Raw genomic sequence first — 21,506 nt, forward strand, 5'->3', positions numbered from 1 at the left:
CCGGCGATCCAAAAAAATATGCCATATTCATGAACCAATGTCGTCTTCACTTTTTATGTCGCCCTGGGGCCTTCCCTAACGATAGTGCAAGAGTTGCCTTTTTACTTTCCTACTTGGGAGGCAGCGCAGCGGATTGGTCCATACCATTAGTAAATCAGGATGATCCACTACTTCGAAATTCTGGGGAATTCCAACGGGAATTGGAAAAATTGTTTGCTAGGCACACCCAAGGACAAGCCCTAGATAACAAACTATTGTCCCTCAGACAGGGAAACCATGATCTGCTGACTTATATTGCCACCTTTAATCGTCTTGTAGCACAGACCAATTGGCCCGAAGAAAAAAGGACCACATTGTTTTATCGAGGATTGCTTGGGGAACTAAAGGATGTGCTAGCCCAAGTGGTCAATCCCCCCGAGTGTTGTGCGGAGTACATCAATTTGACGGTTGTAAAGACCGGTAGGGGGTGTCTGTACCTCTGCTCCCTATATGGTAGAAGAGAGGCACAGAAGACCCCAGCCAAGATTCTCTATTACGGTAGCAATGGACGAGCAATCAAGGCCTAGCTTCTCAGGAGGTGATGCAGGCTGGTTCTTAAGTACAGTGTATCCCCCAAGCCCCCACAAAGGAATGTCCACACACTGTATTACTGAAAACACAGTCTTTATATAATTAATATTCAAGGGTTATGTACACTTATCACAATAACGCACTTTGTGCTCAGGAAAATCAATAATGGTAAATATCTACAATTCTAAAGTGGTACCACTAATATTAGACCTCATTAAAGTGCATTCACAATACTGTTAAAATGGCACACAGATCAATAAGAAGGAAGCCAGCAATAGAGGGAGGAGAGATAACAGAGGGTTGAAACAATAGGCAGAATACTGGCCCCTACCACTGGACACAGTTCTGTGTGGAGATCCCCCCACCTGGGCAACCTGTAAAATAAAGAGATATATCCCAAGCCCAGTCCATATATTGTTCAATAGTCTTATTCTCTCCTACAATGTTTTTACCCCCCCAATGTACCTGGTGGAGTCGAGTTCTTCGAAGAGGCGTCGACAGATCCTTCTTGAATGACCCCCTTTAAAGCAGGAGTCACGGATCGTCGAGAGGCGTCGAGAAACGTCGAAGACCTCGGGGTTCGGCGACGGGGAATCGACGGCCCTTCTTGAATGCCTTCCCTTTCAAGCGGGAGGCACGGGGCGTCGAACGTCCGTCGACAAACGGGGTAGAACGATGTCGAAGAGGCGGCAGCTTCGTCCGAGCGGTGCTCGTCGGCGTCGGGGCGTCAGCGTCCTGCAAGGCGGAGGTGTGCGGGGCACCTCGATGACAATAGTTCTGGACCGCAAAGATTGTAGAGACGGGAGCCCAGCAAGGGCGTCGAGTCGCTCGAGTCTTTGGGGTCGTGAGGTGGCGGGAAACCCACCGGCGGATTCTCCTCGGCGCGTTGGTCGTCCTCGACTTTCTCCGGCAGGATAAGCGGTCGACGATGCGGTCGAGGGAGTCCTTCGATTGAAATGTTCTTAGGCAAGGAGCGGACGGCTCCGGTCGTCGGCGGCTCGGCGTCAAGTGGTTCCCACGGCTGGGCAACACAACTTCGACGGGCCTCCAGCGGTTACACAGACCTGCGAACCCTGGTCGACGGCAATGGACTTCGACGGCGTCGATGTCCGGGTGCTTCACTTCGATCTCCTCGGCGGTCCCGTCTCGGGTCGGCAGCCTTTCGAGGGTCTGACTTCCAGGGCGCTTCGGCGAAGATTCAGCGGTGCTCGATGGTCCCTCGGAGCACGGGAAGAGGGCGCCTAGCCAGGTCCTCTCTCGGGTCAGTCCTCGACGATTTCGACAACCTTCAGTTTCTGTCGAAGCAAATGCCACAGCAAGTCTTCTTCTTCCAGCTGGACGTCGAGGATCAGCAAATCCAGTTACTCTTGAGTGGAGACTCAGCTTCTGAATGCTTCTGAACAATTTCCAGTGGTGAGAGGTCCCCAGATATACTATTCTGTCTCTCATCCACACTGCTGGCACACACACAGCAGCCAATCACACAGAAGGGCATTCATGCAGTCAGTCAGCCAATCAGGCACACAGTGCATTCAGGCCACACTCCTCCCTTTCAGACACTCACAACAAGGAATGTGGATTGGGACAAGTACCCAGCCATTCAACACTACACACTGCATTCAGGCCAGTTTCGGGCAGGGCTGTCTCAGTCTTTGTCTCACATGCCAGAAACCAGACAACCACAACAAGAAGTGTATATTGGTCACACACTCCATTCACCCAGGTCCCACCCACAGGAGGTACCCACAACATACAGTCAAAGGGAAGGCTCCAGTCAGTCTAGCTGGGCCTTCACAACAACACCATATATGGAACTTCCACCCAACAGCCAGTCAGGGGGAAGGTACAGAGTCAGGGCTTCCCAGGACTTTGGGAAAAACAAGACAACAGGCCATAGAAAGCAAGAGGCCACAGGGGCCATCTTGTTTTCTATCAGGAATCAACTGATCCCAATGGCAGGGCCTGGGTATCCCAAAATGGAGGACACCCAGAGCACCTGTCCAATTCAGCATGGAGCTGCCACCAGCCCATACCCTGCTCTGTGGGCCACCCACAGGTGCCCAAAAACATACACTAGGGGCACAGGGTTGTACCCCTACCCAGGGGTGCCATAAGGGTATCCCATGGGTCTGTTCACCAAACCAAAAGAGAGAGCTGCACTGCCAGGAGTCCCTCATGGACTCCTGGGCAGAAAACATGACAGAACACACGGTAAAAGGCAGAAAAGGACAAGGATTCAGAGGCCCTGTCCCTCTGATGCATTTCCAGCATCACAGTCGCCCCCCCCAGACTGAGGTGGAGGGTGTCTAATCTCCCACGGGATAGACACCCTCATCCAGACGGTCAACATACCTTCTGGAAAGGCCATCCGCATTATCGTGACTCTTCCCTGGTCTGTGCTCTATGGTGAAGTCTAGCCCTTGCAGGCTAATGGACCACCTGAGCAATTTCGGATTCTCACCCTTCATCTGCATAAGCCACTTCAGGGGCTTATGATCTGTTTGGACCTTGAAGGTAGACCCCGTAAGGTAGGGCCTAAAACGCCTAAGGCTCCAAACTATGCTAAAACACTCCTTTTCAACAGTAGCCCACCTAAGTTCTCTACCCTTGAGTTGTCTACTGATGAATATGATAGGGTGTTCTCTCCCTTTGTCATCTAACTGGGACAAGACAGCTCCAATTCCGGTGTCGCAGGCATCCGTCTGGACGATAAAGGGTCGGCTGTAGTCAGGCGCACTCAACACAGGTGCCCTACACAGACTTTCTTTCAAGCCATCAAAGGCCCTCTGACAGTCTTCGGTCCAATTAACCTTCCTAGGCTGTTTGGGTGAAGTTAGAGCTGTCAGGGGTGCAGCTATGGTTCCATAGTCTGCCATGAAATTGCGATAGTACCCAGTGAGGCCCAAAAAGGCTCTCACCTGGGTTTGAGTAGTGGGAGTCTCCCAGTTCTGTACATCCTGTACTTTACTGGAGAGAGGTTGGATTTGACCCCCTCCTACCTCATGACCAAGATAGGTAACTTTCCCCTGAGCTATCTGGCACTTGGTGGTCTTGATAGTGAGGTTAGCCCTTTTCAAGGCCTGCAACACCTTATCCAGATGTGTCAAATGCTCTTCCCAGGTGGAACTGTAGACGGCAATGTCGTCTAAGTAAGCCACACAAAAGGCTTCCAGCCCACTGAGCGCATGGTTGACCAATCTCTGGAAGGTGGCAGGGGCATTCTTCAACCCAAAAGGCATGACCCTAAACTGGTAGAGTCCCTCAGGTGTTGAGAAAGCCGTCTTTTCCTTGGCATGGTCCGTCAGAGCTATTTGCCAATAGCCTGAGGTAAGGTCAAAGGTGCTCACAAACTTGGCAGCACCTATGGTGTCCACGAGCTCATCAGCCCTGGGCAATGGGTGCGCGTCAGTTTTGGTGACGGCATTGACTCCTCGGTAGTCCACACAGAACCTCCAATCCTTGGTACCCGCCTGGGAACTTGCCTTGGGGACAAGGACCACTGGACTGGACCAGGGACTGGTTGAGGGTTCAATAACACCCAGATCCAACATCTTGGCGACCTCAGCCTGGATGTGGTTTTTGACGGTATCTGACATACGATAGCTCCTGCTTTTGCCAGGCACACTGTCACCAGTGTCAATGTCGTGCTTACACCACGGTGTAAGGCCCGGTGTCAGTGAAAACAGAGAGGCATACTGCTGGAGCAAAGCCCGGCAGGCCCTCTGCTGCTCTGTTGTCAAATCTGGAGAGAGTTGTACTCCCTCCACTGAGCCATCCTGAGGGTTGCTATGCAGCAAATCAGGAAGGGGCTCACTCTCATCCTCTTCTTGCCCTGAAGCTAGCAAGAGACATGAGACCTCTGCTCGCCTGTGGAAAGGCTTGAGCCTGTTGACATGGAATACCTGGGGGGCTACCCCAGAGGCTCCCATGTCAACCAGATAATTGACTTCGCCCATCTTGGAGATGATCCTGAAGGGTCCAGTCCACTTGTCTGCCAAAGCTCTAGGCTTGGTAGGCTCCATCACAAGGATTTCCTGTCCCGGAGTCCAATCCACTTGCGAAGCTTTAAGGTCATGCCAGTACTTGTTCAATTCCTGGCTGGCCTTGAGATTTGCTGTTGCCTGACCCATCATTTGTGTCATCCTCCGCCTGAGGCCTAACACATAGTCCCCCACTTGCTTGGCGGGACCTGGAGGGGTGGCTTCCAAGCCTTCTCGGATCAAGGCGAGGGGCCCCCTCACGGGATGTCCAAAGAGTAACTCAAAGGGGCTGAAACCAACACCCTCTTGAGGTACCTCTCTGTAAGCAAACAGCAGGCATGGCAGGAGGAGATCCCATTTCCTCCTTAGGGGCTCTTCCAAAGCACCTAGCATGCCCTTGAGAGTTTTATTAAATCTCTCAACCAGACCATTGGTCTGGGGGTGGTAAGAGGTGGAGAACTTGTAGGTTACCCCGCACTCTTTCCACATGGTTTTCATGTAACTAGACATGAAGTTGGATCCTCTGTCAGAGACAACCTCCTTGGGGAATCCAACACGGGTGAAAATGCCCAGGAGAGCCCTGGCAACCACCTTGGCAGTAACAGTCCCAAGGGGTATTGCCTCAGGGTACCTGGTGGCATGATCTACCAAGACCAGGATGAACCGATGTCCACCTGAAGTGGGAGGGTCAAGGGGACCGACGATGTCGATGCCCACCCTCTCAAATGGTGTGCCAACCACTGGTAATGGCTGCAGTGGGGCAATGATCCTGCCTCCAGTCTTGCCAGACAACTGACAAGTGGGGCAGGTCCTGCAGTGGGACTCCACCTCTACCCCCATCCTTGGCCAGTAGAAATGGGCAGAGAGCCTCTGCTTAGTCTTCTTAGTCCCAAGATGACCAGCCAAGGGCACCTCATGCGCCAACTGCAGTAGGAAGGGCCTGTAAACCTGGGGTACCACCAACCTCTTGCGGGCACCAGGTTCAGGCTTAGTGGGCTCACTAACAAGGAGCTCACCCTCCCAATAAATCTTGAATGTCCTAGGCACTTCTCCTTGTGCTTGGGACAGGGCCTGTTTCCTCAGGCCCTCGAGAGAGTGGCACTCTCTCTGTCCCTTACAGAAGTCTGCCCGGGAGGGTCCCCCTTCAGCTAACAAGCATTGAAGGTCGGGATGATCCTCCGGGTTGAGAACCTCTCCCACAGGAGAGTCTTCTGTCTCTTCTCCCAAAGGAGTTGAGTTTGGGTTTTCCACTGGGCCCAGCCCGTCCGGAGCATGGATCCCAATGGGTGCAGCAGGAAGAGAAGGTGCTCCCTCCACAGAGGTGGCCTTCTTGGTCTTCCGCCTTCTTGCCTTAGGCCTCGCCTTTGGCTCGGGTATCTGACCCACAGCCAGACCCGGTGTCACCTGTGACCTAGTGACCGCAGCAGCAGTCATGGGAAGACCATCCGAGATCAACCCCAACTCTACTAGATCATTCCCTAACAAAATGTTAGCAGGGACATTGTCCTGAACCAGGACAGGAAGCTTCGCTGTCTTGTCTCCAATCATGAGTGTGACTAGGGCTACAGGCGATAATTTGGGAGGCCCACCAGCTAACCTGGTGGTTCTCAGAGGAGCACCTACATAGTCCTCTGGCTTGAGCAGGGTCCTGTCCACCACTGTCATGCTTGCCCCAGTGTCTCTCAAACCAGTAGAAGGCTGGCCATTCAAGAGGACACTTCTCAAAAACCTACGGGTGTTCTGCGGGATAGTTGCCAGTACTTTTGCGTACTGGTCCCAGGCCCCAAGGGACACTAAGAAAATCTCTACCGGAGCACCAAATGTAATTCCTGTAGGGGAGGGGAGGACAGTGGCCTCCACCTCAGACACGGGATAAGGGTAGGTCAGGCTGACAGCCTGTACTCCAAGTGCCTTACCTTTACACTTGGGGTCACCCCTTTTGTGATCCAGAGCCCCACAATCCCAACAAGTGCCAGGAGTGCGGGGTACGGTACTGGAACCACTGGGAACCTGCTTTGCAGCAGGTGGACCACTACTCTTATTCCCACCCACAGAGGACTTATCCCCACTAGATTTTTGGGTCTTAGGAGAGGAAGGTTTTGGTTTACCCGACTGTGACTGCTTTTGGGACTCCTCAGCTTTCTGAGAGGCCCCCTTTTCTTTGTCCTTGTCCTTCCCACTGGAGTCCTTAGGGGACACCCGGTGGGAGACCCACTTGTCAGCCAACCTAGCCAGCTTAAAGGGGTCCAAAATGTTCTGGTCAGCCACATACTGACGCAGCTCTGGTGAACAGGCTTCAGAAAAATGCTCAAAAAACAAGAGGTGTGACAACTCAACAAAAGTTTTCACCTTGTATCCATCAATCCACCCCATCATGTTCATGTGCGCAGTACTCACCCAGTCAACCCAAGACACATTCTCTCTTTTCTTAAATTCCCTGAACCTTTTAAGGTATTGGGTAGGTGTCTTGCCAAACTTGGCAATCAAAGCAGACTTCATACACTCATACTGACCCCTTTCTTCCACACTCAGCTTCAGAATACAGTCATATCCAGTTTGAGGCACTCTGCTTAACAAACACTTAGCCCAATCTCTTTTATCCACATCATGAATTGCACAAGCCATTTCAAACGCTTCGATCCATTGGAGGATATCTGAACCCTCCACAAACACACCAACCAAATCTTTCATAAACTTGGTGGCTGGGGACCTGCCACTCTCAATTGGTCTAGCTGAAGTCTCCACTCGAGCTTTCTCTAACTGGATTCTCTGACATTCAGTGTCCTTTTCTTTGAGCGCAATATCCCTATTCTTGAGTTCCACTTGCTGTGCCAGCTCCTCTTTCTTAAGCTCAGCTTCTATTTCCAACTTGCGATATTCAAAGGCCAATTTCATCCTTAATAACTCAAGTTCCATGGAATTGCTGGGGTTTGGAACAGAGGCAGCAGGAATGGTGGCATTCCCAGAAACAGATTCAGCGACAACCCCAGGGGCAGAGTCCTCACTGGTTGCATCCCCCCCTTCATCAAGAGTTTCACCATCAGTCTGGTAATCCACCAGGGCAGCTATCAGCTCAGCCCTAGACTTATCCACAAAGTCTAACTCCCTGGCTTCACAAGCACTCTGGAGAGCCTCTAAGCTCATCCGAGTCAATTTACCATTTGCAATGGACTCTATTGCTTGTAATGCAGTTATTTGGAACACACCCGAACCTTAATCTAATAAAAGTGCGGATATTTTGTAAGTGGCACGGTTATACACTGAGTCTTAAAACCATAAGCATCCCACCGCTGCCACCAGCTTGTAAAGACCGGTAGGGGGTGTCTGTACCTCTGCTCCCTATATGGTAGAAGAGAGGCACAGAAGACCCCAGCCAAGATTCTCTATTACGGTAGCAATGGACGAGCAATCAAGGCCTAGCTTCTCAGGAGGTGATGCAGGCTGGTTCTTAAGTACAGTGTATCCCCCAAGCCCCCACAAAGGAATGTCCACACACTGTATTACTGAAAACACAGTCTTTATATAATTAATATTCAAGGGTTATGTACACTTATCACAATAACGCACTTTGTGCTCAGGAAAATCAATAATGGTAAATATCTACAATTCTAAAGTGGTACCACTAATATTAGACCTCATTAAAGTGCATTCACAATACTGTTAAAATGGCACACAGATCAATAAGAAGGAAGCCAGCAATAGAGGGAGGAGAGATAACAGAGGGTTGAAACAATAGGCAGAATACTGGCCCCTACCACTGGACACAGTTCTGTGTGGAGTTCCCCCCACCTGGGCAACCTGTAAAATAAAGAGATATATCCCAAGCCCAGTCCATATATTGTTCAATAGTCTTATTCTCTCCTACAATGTTTTTACCCCCCCAATGTACCTGGTGGAGTCGAGTTCTTCGAAGAGGCGTCGACAGATCCTTCTTGAATGACCCCCTTTAAAGCAGGAGTCACGGATCGTCGAGAGGCGTCGAGAAACGTCGAAGACCTCGGGGTTCGGCGACGGGGAATCGACGGCCCTTCTTGAATGCCTTCCCTTTCAAGCGGGAGGCACGGGGCGTCGAACGTCCGTCGACAAACGGGGTAGAACGATGTCGAAGAGGCGGCAGCTTCGTCCGAGCGGTGCTCGTCGGCGTCGGGGCGTCGGCGTCCTGCAAGGCGGAGGTGTGCGGGGCACCTCGATGACAATAGTTCTGGACCGCAAAGATTGTAGAGACGGGAGCCCAGCAAGGGCGTCGAGTCGCTCGAGTCTTTGGGGTCGTGAGGTGGCGGGAAACCCACCGGCGGATTCTCCTCGGCGCGTTGGTCGTCCTCGACTTTCTCCGGCAGGATAAGCGGTCGACGATGCGGTCGAGGGAGTCCTTCGATTGAAATGTTCTTAGGCAAGGAGCGGACGGCTCCGGTCGTCGGCGGCTCGGGTCAAATGGTTCCCACGGCTGGGCAACACAACTTCGACGGGCCTCCAGCGGTTACACAGACCTGCGAACCCTGGTCGACGGCAATGGACTTCGACGGCGTCGATGTCCGGGTGCTTCACTTCGATCTCCTCGGCGGTCCCGTCTCGGGTCGGCAGCCTTTCGAGGGTCTGACTTCCAGGGCGCTTCGGCGAAGATTCAGCGGTGCTCGATGGTCCCTCGGAGCACGGGAAGAGGGCGCCTAGCCAGGTCCTCTCTCGGGTCAGTCCTCGACGATTTCGACAACCTTCAGTTTCTGTCGAAGCAAATGCCACAGCAAGTCTTCTTCTTCCAGCTGGACGTCGAGGATCAGCAAATCCAGTTACTCTTGAGTGGAGACTCAGCTTCTGAATGCTTCTGAACAATTTCCAGTGGTGAGAGGTCCCCAGATATACTATTCTGTCTCTCATCCACACTGCTGGCACACACACAGCAGCCAATCACACAGAAGGGCATTCATGCAGTCAGTCAGCCAATCAGGCACACAGTGCATTCAGGCCACACTCCTCCCTTTCAGACACTCACAACAAGGAATGTGGATTGGGACAAGTACCCAGCCATTCAACACTACACACTGCATTCAGGCCAGTTTCGGGCAGGGCTGTCTCAGTCTTTGTCTCACATGCCAGAAACCAGACAACCACAACAAGAAGTGTATATTGGTCACACACTCCATTCACCCAGGTCCCACCCACAGGAGGTACCCACAACATACAGTCAAAGGGAAGGCTCCAGTCAGTCTAGCTGGGCCTTCACAACAACACCATATATGGAACTTCCACCCAACAGCCAGTCAGGGGGAAGGTACAGAGTCAGGGCTTCCCAGGACTTTGGGAAAAACAAGACAACAGGCCATAGAAAGCAAGAGGCCACAGGGGCCATCTTGTTTTCTATCAGGAATCAACTGATCCCAATGGCAGGGCCTGGGTATCCCAAAATGGAGGACACCCAGAGCACCTGTCCAATTCAGCATGGAGCTGCCACCAGCCCATACCCTGCTCTGTGGGCCACCCACAGGTGCCCAAAAACATACACTAGGGGCACAGGGTTGTACCCCTACCCAGGGGTGCCATAAGGGTATCCCATGGGTCTGTTCACCAAACCAAAAGAGAGAGCTGCACTGCCAGGAGTCCCTCATGGACTCCTGGGCAGAAAACATGACAGAACACACGGTAAAAAGCAGAAAAGGACAAGGATTCAGAGGCCCTGTCCCTCTGATGCATTTCCAGCATCACAACGGTACAATTGGACCATAGGTAACAGGACCGAAAAATGGACCGCACAAGAACTGAAGGGAGATCGGTTTATATGCGACCCCGGGACAACCAAGTTAAAACTCATGAGCCAACAGAACCCATGCCAGATTGGGGGATTACGGGCTCCTATCTCCAAGGCTGAGAGAGAAAAAAGGAGACAACAACAACTCTGTTTATACTGCGGCAGAGCAGGACATTTCCTCCGGGATTGCCCAATAAAACCCCCAAGAAAATAGTAGGGGCAACGGACAAATGCAACGATGAGAAAGAGCAAATCCAGGAAAACTCCAAGGCCCGACAAGCGTAGGGGTCCACTTTTCGAGGGAAATGAAGAAAGTTGTACAGACCTCACACCTGGTCATCCCGGTACTCCTGGTCCACCACGAGCAACCATCAAAGGTACATGCCTTGGAAGCGTATATTGATAGTGGAGTGGTGGGATATTATATAGATCAGAATCTGGCCGGACGGATAGGCCTTCCCCTCCAGCAGAAACTACAATCGGAAAACGTCACCGCAGTGGATGGCTCTCAGTTGTCATCCGGCCCAGTGACGCAACATACCAACAAAGTGATGCTGATGTGTCAGGATGGTCATCGGGATGACATTACTTTCGATCTTATTGGGGCCCCCAGTTCCAGATGATCCTAGGAATACCATGGCTAGAAACCCATAATCCCAGGATTGACTGGCGAACACGAGTGCTGACTTTTCCTCAAGAATGCGCCAAAGGTTGTTACCACAAAGGTGTGAAGAGCCTGAAACTCAAGATGAAACCTATCTTGGGGCTCTCTGGTGCCCTACTCCCGGAATATCTGGACTATCAGGATGTGTTCCAAAAGGATCAAGCAAACACCCTGCCTCCACATAGACCTTACGACTGCCAAATCGATCTGGTCCCTGGAGCACAAATTCCTTGCAGTCGAATCTACGCTTTAACTGAGCAAGAAAATCAACACCTGAGGATTTACCTAGATCAGTACCTAGCTAACGGATTAATCCGCCCGTCTAAGTCTCCTGGGTCCTCAGCTCTCTTCTTCGTACACAAGAAGGAGGGTGACCTCAGAACATGCATAGATTATAGGGCACTGAATCAAATCACAGTTAAGAACAGATACCCCCTGCCACTCATCCCCGAGTTGCTTGATCAGGTGAAGAATGCTCGAATCTACACAAAACTAGACCTACAAGGAGCCTATCACCTTGTGAGAGTTAAAAGGGGTGACGAGTGGAAGACAGCATTCCGAACCAAATATGGGCTTTTCGAGTATCAGTTTATGCCCTTTGGCTTATGCAATGCACCGGCGGCGTTGCAGTTCTTCATGAACGATGTGCTTCACAAATTGTTGGACGTCTGCGTCCTTGTTCACATCGATGTCATTCTTATTTACTCAACGTCCAAGGAAGACTATGTTGGCCATTTAAGAGCAGTTCTGGAAAAGCTTTGTCAGCATCGGCTGTTTGCCAAATTGGAAAAATGCTTCTTCCATGTCACGGAAGTTGAATTTTTGGGCTTCATGCTTAACCCACGAAGAGTTCATATGGACACACACAAGATGGATGCTATTCTTAAGTGGCCATCCCCAACAACTACCAAAGGAGTGCAAAGTGTGCTCAGATTCGTCAATTTTTACTGATGGTTTATCCCAAGATTTTCACAGATCATCCACCCAATCACCTCTCTTCTGAGAAAGAATAAGAAATTCTTCTGGTCCACCGAAGCGGAAAACGCTTTCCAGGAATTGTAACAGGCCTTCACCTCAGCACCTGTTCTTCGGCATCCTCAACCTGACCTGCCTTATGTGGTTGAAACAGACGCCTCCAGTGTGGCCATGGGGGCAGTATTATCACAATATGACCCGGAGATGGGGCAGCTATATCCCATAGCCTTTTGGTCCCGTAAATGTTCTGCACCAGAAATGAACTATGCAATCACGGACAAGGAACTACTAGCATTTAAGGGAGCCCTCAAGACCTGGAGACACTATCTTCTAGGGGCGAGACACACAGTCACCGTTATCACAGATCACCGTAATCTGCAATACTTGAAAACAGCTAAGGCCCAATCTTCGCTTCAGCTTCGCTGAGCTCTTTTCTTTGCCGAATACGATTTCATTATTACGTACAGACCAGGAGTGCGTAACAGAAAAGCAGGCACCCTATCACGCATGGGAGAGGACAAAGACGCCTTCACACCATCTGAACCAGTGGTCATTATTCCCGAAGAACGGATTCAAAATCAGATCGCTGCAACCACCTGCTGGGAAGACTTGAAGACCGATCTCCAATCTCAAATGGACCAGACAGCCCAACAGGAGTGGTTGATTAAGGGAGACCAATACTCCATCAAGGATAACTTACACTATTTTCAGGGAAGACTACATATCTGGGACAAAGAAGTACAAAACAAAATAAAAGCCAACTATCATGAGTCGTTAGTGGAAGGACATCCTGGAATTGCTAAGACTCGAGCCAAAATTCAAAGAACTATTGGTGGCCTACCTGGAGAAAAGACGTTGCCCAGTTTATTGCAACGTGCTGTGTTTGTGCGCAACACAAATCCCAGAAGTTAAGTCCCGCAGGATTGTTGCGTCCATTAACGGTACCACCAGCACCATGGCATACGCTGTCTATGGAGTTTATTACAGATCTACCACCCTGCGACAGGTTTAATACAATCCTGGTCATGGTAGACCTATTCTCCAAGATGCTGCATTTTATTCCGCTAAAGGGGCTTCCCAGTGCCGCTGCTCTGGCCACAGTATTTTTGGAGCAAATTGTCTAATTACACGGTTTCCCGTCTGTTTTGATTTCAGATCGTGGGACTTAACTTGTCTCAGCTCTCTGGAGGAGGTGTTGTAAGATAGCCCAAATCGACCTTCGTTTGTCCACGAGTCACCATCCCCAAACCGATGGGCAAACGGAAAGGACCAATCAGACTCTGGAGCAATACCTGAGGTGTATGTTACAGCAGACGGAAGGGTCTTGGAAAAGAATTCTCTGGTTAACCGAATTTGACTACAATACCTCTATCCACATTAGCACCGGACAAACCCCATTCTACACAATAACCGGTCGGCATCCTCGGACATCCTCCTCGGATCCGCTTCACGAATTAGAAATGCCAGCAATCACCTCCTTACTTAAGAACATTACTCAATCCCTTAAAGAAGCTACCGAGAACTTGATCAGAGCCAAGGAACAACAAAAAAAGTTTGCAAACAGACATAGAAGAGAGGCCCCGCATTACCAAGTCGGAGAAAAAGTATGGTTGGCATCCAAGAATATCCCATTGAAGGGACCTTGGGCCTTCCGTCCAAGATACCTCGGACCTTATCCCATCAAAGCCATCATTAACCCTGCTGCCATGAAATTGGAGTTACCAGCCAATATGCAAATCTCTCTGGTGTTCCATGTTTCCCTCCTAAAACCAATGAAACCCGAAACTCGGATCCCAACACCACCTGAGCCAGAGATCATAGAAGGAGAACCAGAGTATGAAGTCAAAAGCATTCTGGATTCCAAGATAGTGCGATTAAAACTGTACTACTTGATCGACTGGGAGGGTTATGGACCTCAAGATCGCACATGGGAACACGTTGAATTTGTCCATGCTCCACGACTAATTATACAGTTCCATCGTGACAATCCCGCCAAACCAGGACCAGGAAGAGGAACACCCGTGAGAGAGGCCTTGAGGGGGAGTGCTGTCATGGCCACTGGTCAAGGGCCACCACCTTTATTATCCAAAGGGTCCAAATGCACCCAGTCCTGGCGCCTTTGGCGCCAGGCTCATAAGAAAGTGTACTTTGTGTCTAGGGCATGCGCATCCAGGCCGGGCGTGGACATTAAGAACCATTGGAGGGCACGTGCAGAAGTCTCTGGGCAGGGCAAGGTGGAGCCACAAGGCGGGGCTAAAGGGGAGTGGCTGGGGCCATGCTATATAAGCCGGCCCCACCCGCATGCAAGCACTTTGCGTTAGTCTGCTTTCTGCAGCATAACGCTTACCGCCGCCTGAAGTGCTCTTAACTGTTTCCAGCTCATCATCTCTGCACGCATCTCATCAGATTCCAGAACATCATCTTCAGCACGCACCTACCTGACTCCAGCCACACCATCGCTTGAAGCGCTGCTTACCTGATTCCAACACTGCATCTTTAGCGCGCATCTTACCTGCATTCAGCAATACCATTGCTCGACATGCAGGTAACCTGACTCCAGCAACTCCATCGGCGGACGCACATCTTACCTGTCTCTGCAATCCCATCGCCTGCAGCGCATCGCATCTTACCTGATTCCCATTGTCATCGGAGTCGGACTGCAACCTCACCTGTTCCAGACATTTAGCTACACAGAAGCCTTCTTCTCGGCCACCATCCTCACGGATCCATCCATCCAGCGATCGCCGGCAGGTATTCAGATAGCCGCTCTCCATCTGACGCCGCCAGGCCATCCCTGCAAGAGAAAAGGGACTGCATAAAAATCTTACTCTTGGTCGCGCAACACATAAGCTTTGCGTACAACCTTGAAACCCTACGTACCTTCTAAGTGGGAACCTCGCAATCCCCTCTGGCACCATTAGGACTCGCCTTCAACACTGCGTCTCAGCGTGGCCATCTGCACACCTACTGGGGAGAGAATAGACATCACAAAGGTTACGGACAATAATCATTAGAAAAAGAGATTGCAAAAGGATACGGACAATAATCATTGTTTCAAACACTTACCTTCAAAGTGGTTCGGTCACAGCCGGTCTGGGCCGCCATGAACACGGACCAGTGAAGCAACTAGGTCCATCCACGGCGCCCCTGCTGAAGAGAAGCAGGATGGAGAGCTCATCCTCACAAGAAAACAGGTGAGATTATATAGGTAAACGCATGCTCACCTCGTTCTGGAACGAAGGGTTTGAGGAGAATCACAATCCAACCGCAGCAATCTCACTCCCTCTCGTATTCTCGTATACGCTCAGGGGGCGGTGCCAGCAACCAGAGCAGCCCACACTACAGCAGCTGGGGAAAGAGGCTGATCCAGCAGAGCCAAGTCCAGGGAGGGCTCCAACCGTGCCCCAACGCCCCTGCAGAGACCAAGTGAGCATAACAGCTGCTGTGGTGACTTATGAGAGCTACACCTCTCTACTACGAGCGGTATTCTTGTGAATGACAAGATTCCTCAACAAGCCATGTAATCTGCATTGAACAAAATACCCCTAGCTGCTAAAATAAAAATAACGCCTGCTAAGCGGGAACACTGAATAATAGACATTTTCTATACCTAGACAGGGATGTCTAAAATGCACACCCTTATCACAACTAAAATAAATAGTTCTCCAGCATTGGATCTTTCATAGATTAATTTGCTGTATGAATTTTACCCATTCTGTCAGGCTGGGAATCCTCAGTAACAGAGCAGTTTAATTTTAAAAACTGAAAACTTCAGTCACTTTTGTGCTATACTAGTTCTTTTGGGTCATTCTGCCCACCGCACAAGCTCCCATAACTCCACTCCTGGATGCCACCTTCTGATTAACTACTGCGTGTTATGTGTTGGGAGTGCTCAGAAATCTCTCTCATATATTTATATGAATTTTACTTCAAGTTTGTTGATTCTGACAATTTTTTAGAATCCTTAACTCCAGCGACATCTGGGGTTTGCTTCTGTCGGGTGACCGACAGCCCGTGAAACGGATTCTCATCTTTGGCTGCGTGGCCTACATCCACTATGGCAGAAGCCACAACGAAAAGCCTTTTCAAAATTGCAAATGGGGACCTCCCTGGCAACTGCCTCTACTGCTTACACGCGACACACGACATCCAGGTTTGTTCCATTTGCTAGTCGTTTTCGAATAAGAAGCTCCAAGACCGCCACCACAGGTTAGTGGCATGACTCAATGATGTCAGGGTTGGGAGTGGGGGGCTCTCACTCGGCCTCAGTATGCTGTCGTGCCTTGCTCAGGCAGGGCAGACTTACCTGGCACACCCCTTTAGCAAGAGGTCAAGGTCACATGAAGAGGCCTCTAGGAGTCAGACGTCTAGGGAGACAGAACCCAAGGAACACTCCACAAATTCAGTGTCTTTGTCTAAGAGGCAGTCATCCTTGAAGTCTGCGACTACTTAGGGTTGATCACATCCTTCAATGACTACACTCATCGTCATCAAAATCATCTACGTCAATGGGTCAGGCCAAGTCTTCGTCATCGGCAGGTAAAGCCCTGTTGATGTTTCCGGTGACGCAGAAGCAGATGTCTTCACCCACAACCCTGTTGACGGCCCCGTCTACGAGTGGCGCAAACTGTTCACCATGACACTGTCGATGACCTTAACGACCACGACCCCATCGACGAGTGGCGTGCAAGCTGTCGACCATGACACCATCGACGACATCATTGATGACTCTGTCCACAATACCGTCCAAGTCTCCTTTTGTCACGGCTGCAACACCTTCATTGACTCAACGATCTGCCCTAGCAGCCTTACCCAAGCCTTTTCCATTGGCTCTCGGGTCACCTCAGCTACATAAAGCTCATCAGCTATTCCACCAGAAGACATTCTTCAGCCCGAATCAGATCTGGAAGGGCCTCTGGGAGTCTTTTCTGACGAGGAGGTTGAAATGGAGTTGCAACTCTCCAGCCCAAAATTGGCTATGCCCCCACCAAAATAAGTGTCTCCTGCTGCTCCAGCTATTTCACCATCTTAGAGATGTCTCTTTTGGCATTCTCGCCACTTTACAATCCCTGGTGTCTGAACTTAAACACAGGCTTCTTGACCCGTCCATGCCTCAGCCATCCACACCACTACCAGGCCTGAGTGCTCCACCTGCTCTGCCTCAGCCTCCCAGAGACCTCCACCCACCTGTCCCAGTGCAAACCCTTACGGACACGGAATCATATGGTGACGTTTCAGGTGACAATGCCTCAGAACACACCACAGGCACTGATGAATTGAAGGGCCTCATCCCGTGAGATGAAGAACCATATGATGTGCATCTCTGAGATTCATGTCCAGATAGATTGGAACTTTCCATACTCTAATGTCTAGGGCAACGGAAATATTCGGCTTAGTCCCTGAGGAACAATAGAAGTACAGCCTGCTCTACCAGCAGAGGTAGCAGCCCTGCAAGTCTGCTGTGGCTATACCCTTACTATAAAATATCTGGCAAAACAGTCTATTGACCATGACCAACCCGTCCTCTGCACCTCCCAAAAAAGTGATTTGACAATAAAATTATAGGGTACCGGACTCAGCACCAAAATGTCTCCGAACACAACCTAGCCCTGACTCTGTGGTGTCAGCGGCAGCCCGCAAACGTTCCTCTAACTTTTTCTCTGCTTGCTCTGTTCCCCTGGACAAGGAAGCAAGCATATAGATGCTTTGGAAAGCGAGTCATCATAACAGCCTCCACTACCATCAAGGCGGTAATGCGATGGCCATTCTGTACAGATACGACAGGGAACTCTAGTTCAAAATGGGACCTATTCTAGAGTTTTTGCCAGAAAATAAGAAGAATAAGGCTTCCGACCTTCTTTGCAAAGGGGAGGTGGCTTCCGATCATGCAATCTCCGTCTCGGTGGACATAGCGCACAACGGTTACCCACAGCTAGGGAATGGCCCTGTCCTGTGAAAGCAGAGCTGGCTGAAAACCACCAACATTTGGCCTGATGTCCAGGGAAAGGTGGTGGACATGCCTTTTAATGGAGTGGACCTCTTCAGTAAGAAGTTGGACGAGACCTTGCAGACCCATAAAGGCCAAGACAGAAACGGCTTGTTTGCTAGACAAACTACAGGAACGGTGCCTGTCCTTTTGATCATGGAAATCCTGTTTCCCCAGGACAGCAAAGGAATATCAGCCTTTCTACCACTCACCATTGTACAGGTCCCCATCCTACTCGGCATCAGACACATACAAGAACAAGTCCCAAGCTTACAGTGTCAACCAGTGCCGGCGCAGATCCTCACACACCAGGAGCCAGCAGCCCAAGCAGCCCATCTCGGGTCCAGCCTCAATTTGGAGGAAGGCTTTCTCAATTCGTCAATATGTGGAAATCCATCACCACAGATGGATGGGTCTTATCCCTTATTGCGGACGGTCACATGCTTGAGTTTGTCAAGGGACCACTCACCATTTATCTGTTACAAAAAGTGGAGAAACAAATGCATTTGCTGCTGCAGGAGGTTCAATTACTCATCTCAAAAGGAGCCATTGAAAGAGTCCCAGCTAATCAGCAAAGATATGGTTTGTACTTGTTGGGAAGGGGGTGACCCCGTCCCACCCCCTTAAGCACTTTAGAGTAAGGCGAGTGGCATTTGAAACACTATGATGGGCCAGGGGGGAGGTGGGACAGTGGTATGATCCCACTCCAGTATAATCAACCCACATAGTATAGCCCAAGGTGCAGGTAAGAGTGCCATTTTGTGTAGATGTTAGTGCATTCTGTATAAGATGTTAGTAACCATAGTTTGGAGATAAGGCCTGCGCAGCGAATGTGGCATTTTATGCACTAGGTCCTAATTGTGAGGCGAGGGAAATCTCCAGCCATGCCAGAGTTCCTGTGAGGGCAACCCACACCCCCAACCTCTATAAAGTTCATTCACTGTTCTAACAGTGTTGCAAAGATGTTTTTTTATCAGCAAGGAATGTGCCCTACAAGGCTGCGATCATAGACCGGCACCTGGTGTGCATGTTATCTCACACGGGCCAAAGCATGACCCGGCCCATCTCCAGGCGACCACGAGTAATAGCCCACATAAATGACTAAACCTCAAGATCTCTGAATTCCATGGCACCAGGTGCCCTTTGTACACCAAGCCCAAAGTCACAAGTCCTGAAATGTTCAAAGAGGACAGACAGCGCATGTCTTTGAGTGACAATCGTATGATTTGTATTGCAAGGTTCTGGGAGGGATACATTGTAGTTCAAAATGAGGGTGGAGACTTTGGAGCCGGATGGCGCAGAAGGGAGTGAGTGAAATGTGTGTGTGTGATGGTTACAGTGCCCCAGAACCTCCTTTGAGCCAGTCTTAAAGCCTTCCAGGTGCACAATATGATGATAAAGTAGCATTGTGTTAGGAGTGCAGTTAATTTGTTCTTTGACCTTCGTCAGTGAGAAGATGATGATCTCTGCAGCACCCACGTAATGGAAGACAGACGGACTGGGCTGGAACCAATGACCTGGCATCCCTTATGGGGCAGACGGATCCTGCATAGGCGCACACCAACCAGCCGCGCAGGTTTTTACTGTATATGTTTACATCATTAATGACAATGTGTTTCTTTATAATATTCTGCTTGTATCCTTTTTTCGTCAGAACGTTCTTAGCAGCAGAATTCTTTGCTGTTGCTCACATCTGCGTGTGAGATTAAAACGTGTTATCCTTACAAGATCGACTTGGGCTTTTCTTCCCTAGCGGGTTGTGTTCTCTCTGTTGTGAGCGATTAGGGACTTGCCTTCATACTCCAGGTACTTTCTGGTAAAAAGGAAGTCAGGAGGACCATCCTAGATCTTCGAGTCCTCAACAAATTCCTTAAGGCCCAGATGTACAGGATTGTCTCCCTTCAGCAGGTTTTGTCCCAAATGCAGGAAGGGGATTCTATGGAAGCCCAGGATCTAGAGGATGCTTACTTCCACATCCCTATTCTTCAGAAACACTGCTGCCTGCGCTTCACAGTTGCAGGTCACAATTATCAGTTGAACGCCATCCCCTTCGGACTCCAATCGGCCCAGAGGGTCTTCACCAAATGCCTGGCCCCAGTGGTGGCTCACATTCTTCGCTCAGCCGCACACATAGACCTGTACTTGGACGGCTGGCTGGAGTGGGCATTGTCATTCCTCATGATGGTCCAGCATACCACACAGACTATCCAATCCCTAAAATTGCTAGGATTCTCTGTCAACTTTCAAAGATCCAGTCTGACCCCGTCTCAGCGAGCTGTCTATGTGGGGGCCCAGCTGGACACGCGATCTTGCATGGTGTGTCCTTCAGAAAACAGGGTTCGATTCCCTCCTTGCCAAGGTTCAACTGCTCTCCCCGCTGCCGACGGCCTCAGTCTCATCTCTGGAAGTCTTTGCTAGGGGTGGTGTCTTCATGCATTCCTCTACTCCAGCACTCCTGAATTTGCTTGCGACCTAGTCAGGAATTCCTTGATGCATGCTGCCATCAAGACTCGTGTTCCTGGGAGGACAAAATATCGTTGACACAGCTAACGATCTTTGCCCAAATGCCAGTAAGACAGAGATTGTACTCATTGGAACCCCTGCTCCGGCTTTCCCACTCTCACACTGGCCAACCTTCCTAGGCCCTGCGCCCTCAACTACCAATGAGGCAATAAATCTAGGGGTCATTTCTCGTTCTCCTCTCACATCTCAGACATCTCCAAAAAGTCCCACTACCAACTGCACCTCCTGAGGTATTCTGCCTTTTTTCACTTTGCCCCAGAGACTCACCACCTCACAAGCCCTGGTTCTCTTTAGGCTGGACTATTGCAACAGTCTCTTTATCAGTCTTCCTGCCTCTACTCTCTGTCTCTACAACTCATCCAGAACAGAACCGCAAAACATAACCTTGGCCTCAAGCCCAGGGACAGCACCTTTCCGGTGCCGAAATCCATCCACTGGCTCCCCGTGGCTGCAGGGATCAAGTTCAAGACCCTCTGCATAATCCACCAGGCTGTCTGGGGCCAGGGTCTGCACTATCTACAACGCTCTCTTCCTAAATACTCTCCCTCTAGAGTCCTCCACTCGTCCTCCTCCAACTCTCTATGGGTGAGCCACTTTCACAAACAGAGATTTGGCGGTAGATCTCTATCCTCTGCAGGTGCCTCCCTCTGGAACAGCCTCCCTGCCTCTCTCCGTCTTGAGCCGGAGCCCCTTAAGTTCCGTAAACTCCTCAAGACCTTCCTCTTCTCTTCCTCCTTCTCTCTCCCTCTCCCCTGCTAATCTCTGTTCTTTTTCTCTCCACCCTCCTTCTCCTCCCTAACTCTGTTCAGTTTTGCTGACTGGTTGATTGGTTCACCTCCAGAGCCTTACAGGTCCCAGGCTCCCCCACCAGTCTTTTGCACTTGCCTCCGGGCCACTGCACTTTGTTCAGCATTACTGCACTTTCAGATCCCGCTCCAAGAGCGGGGAAACCTCTCTGCACTTAACCCAGGGCCCTACTGGACTGGACTTATTTGTTCCCCCGGACCCCCTTCCTCGCACCTCCGTTTGTACGCATGCATGACCTAAATGTACCAGGACTAGTTCGTT

The sequence above is a fragment of the Ambystoma mexicanum genome, chromosome 1p, assembly GCF_040938575.1.
Source record: "Ambystoma mexicanum isolate Mex_15411 chromosome 1p, UKY_AmexF1_1, whole genome shotgun sequence".
Classification (NCBI taxonomy): Eukaryota; Metazoa; Chordata; class Amphibia; order Caudata; family Ambystomatidae; genus Ambystoma; species Ambystoma mexicanum.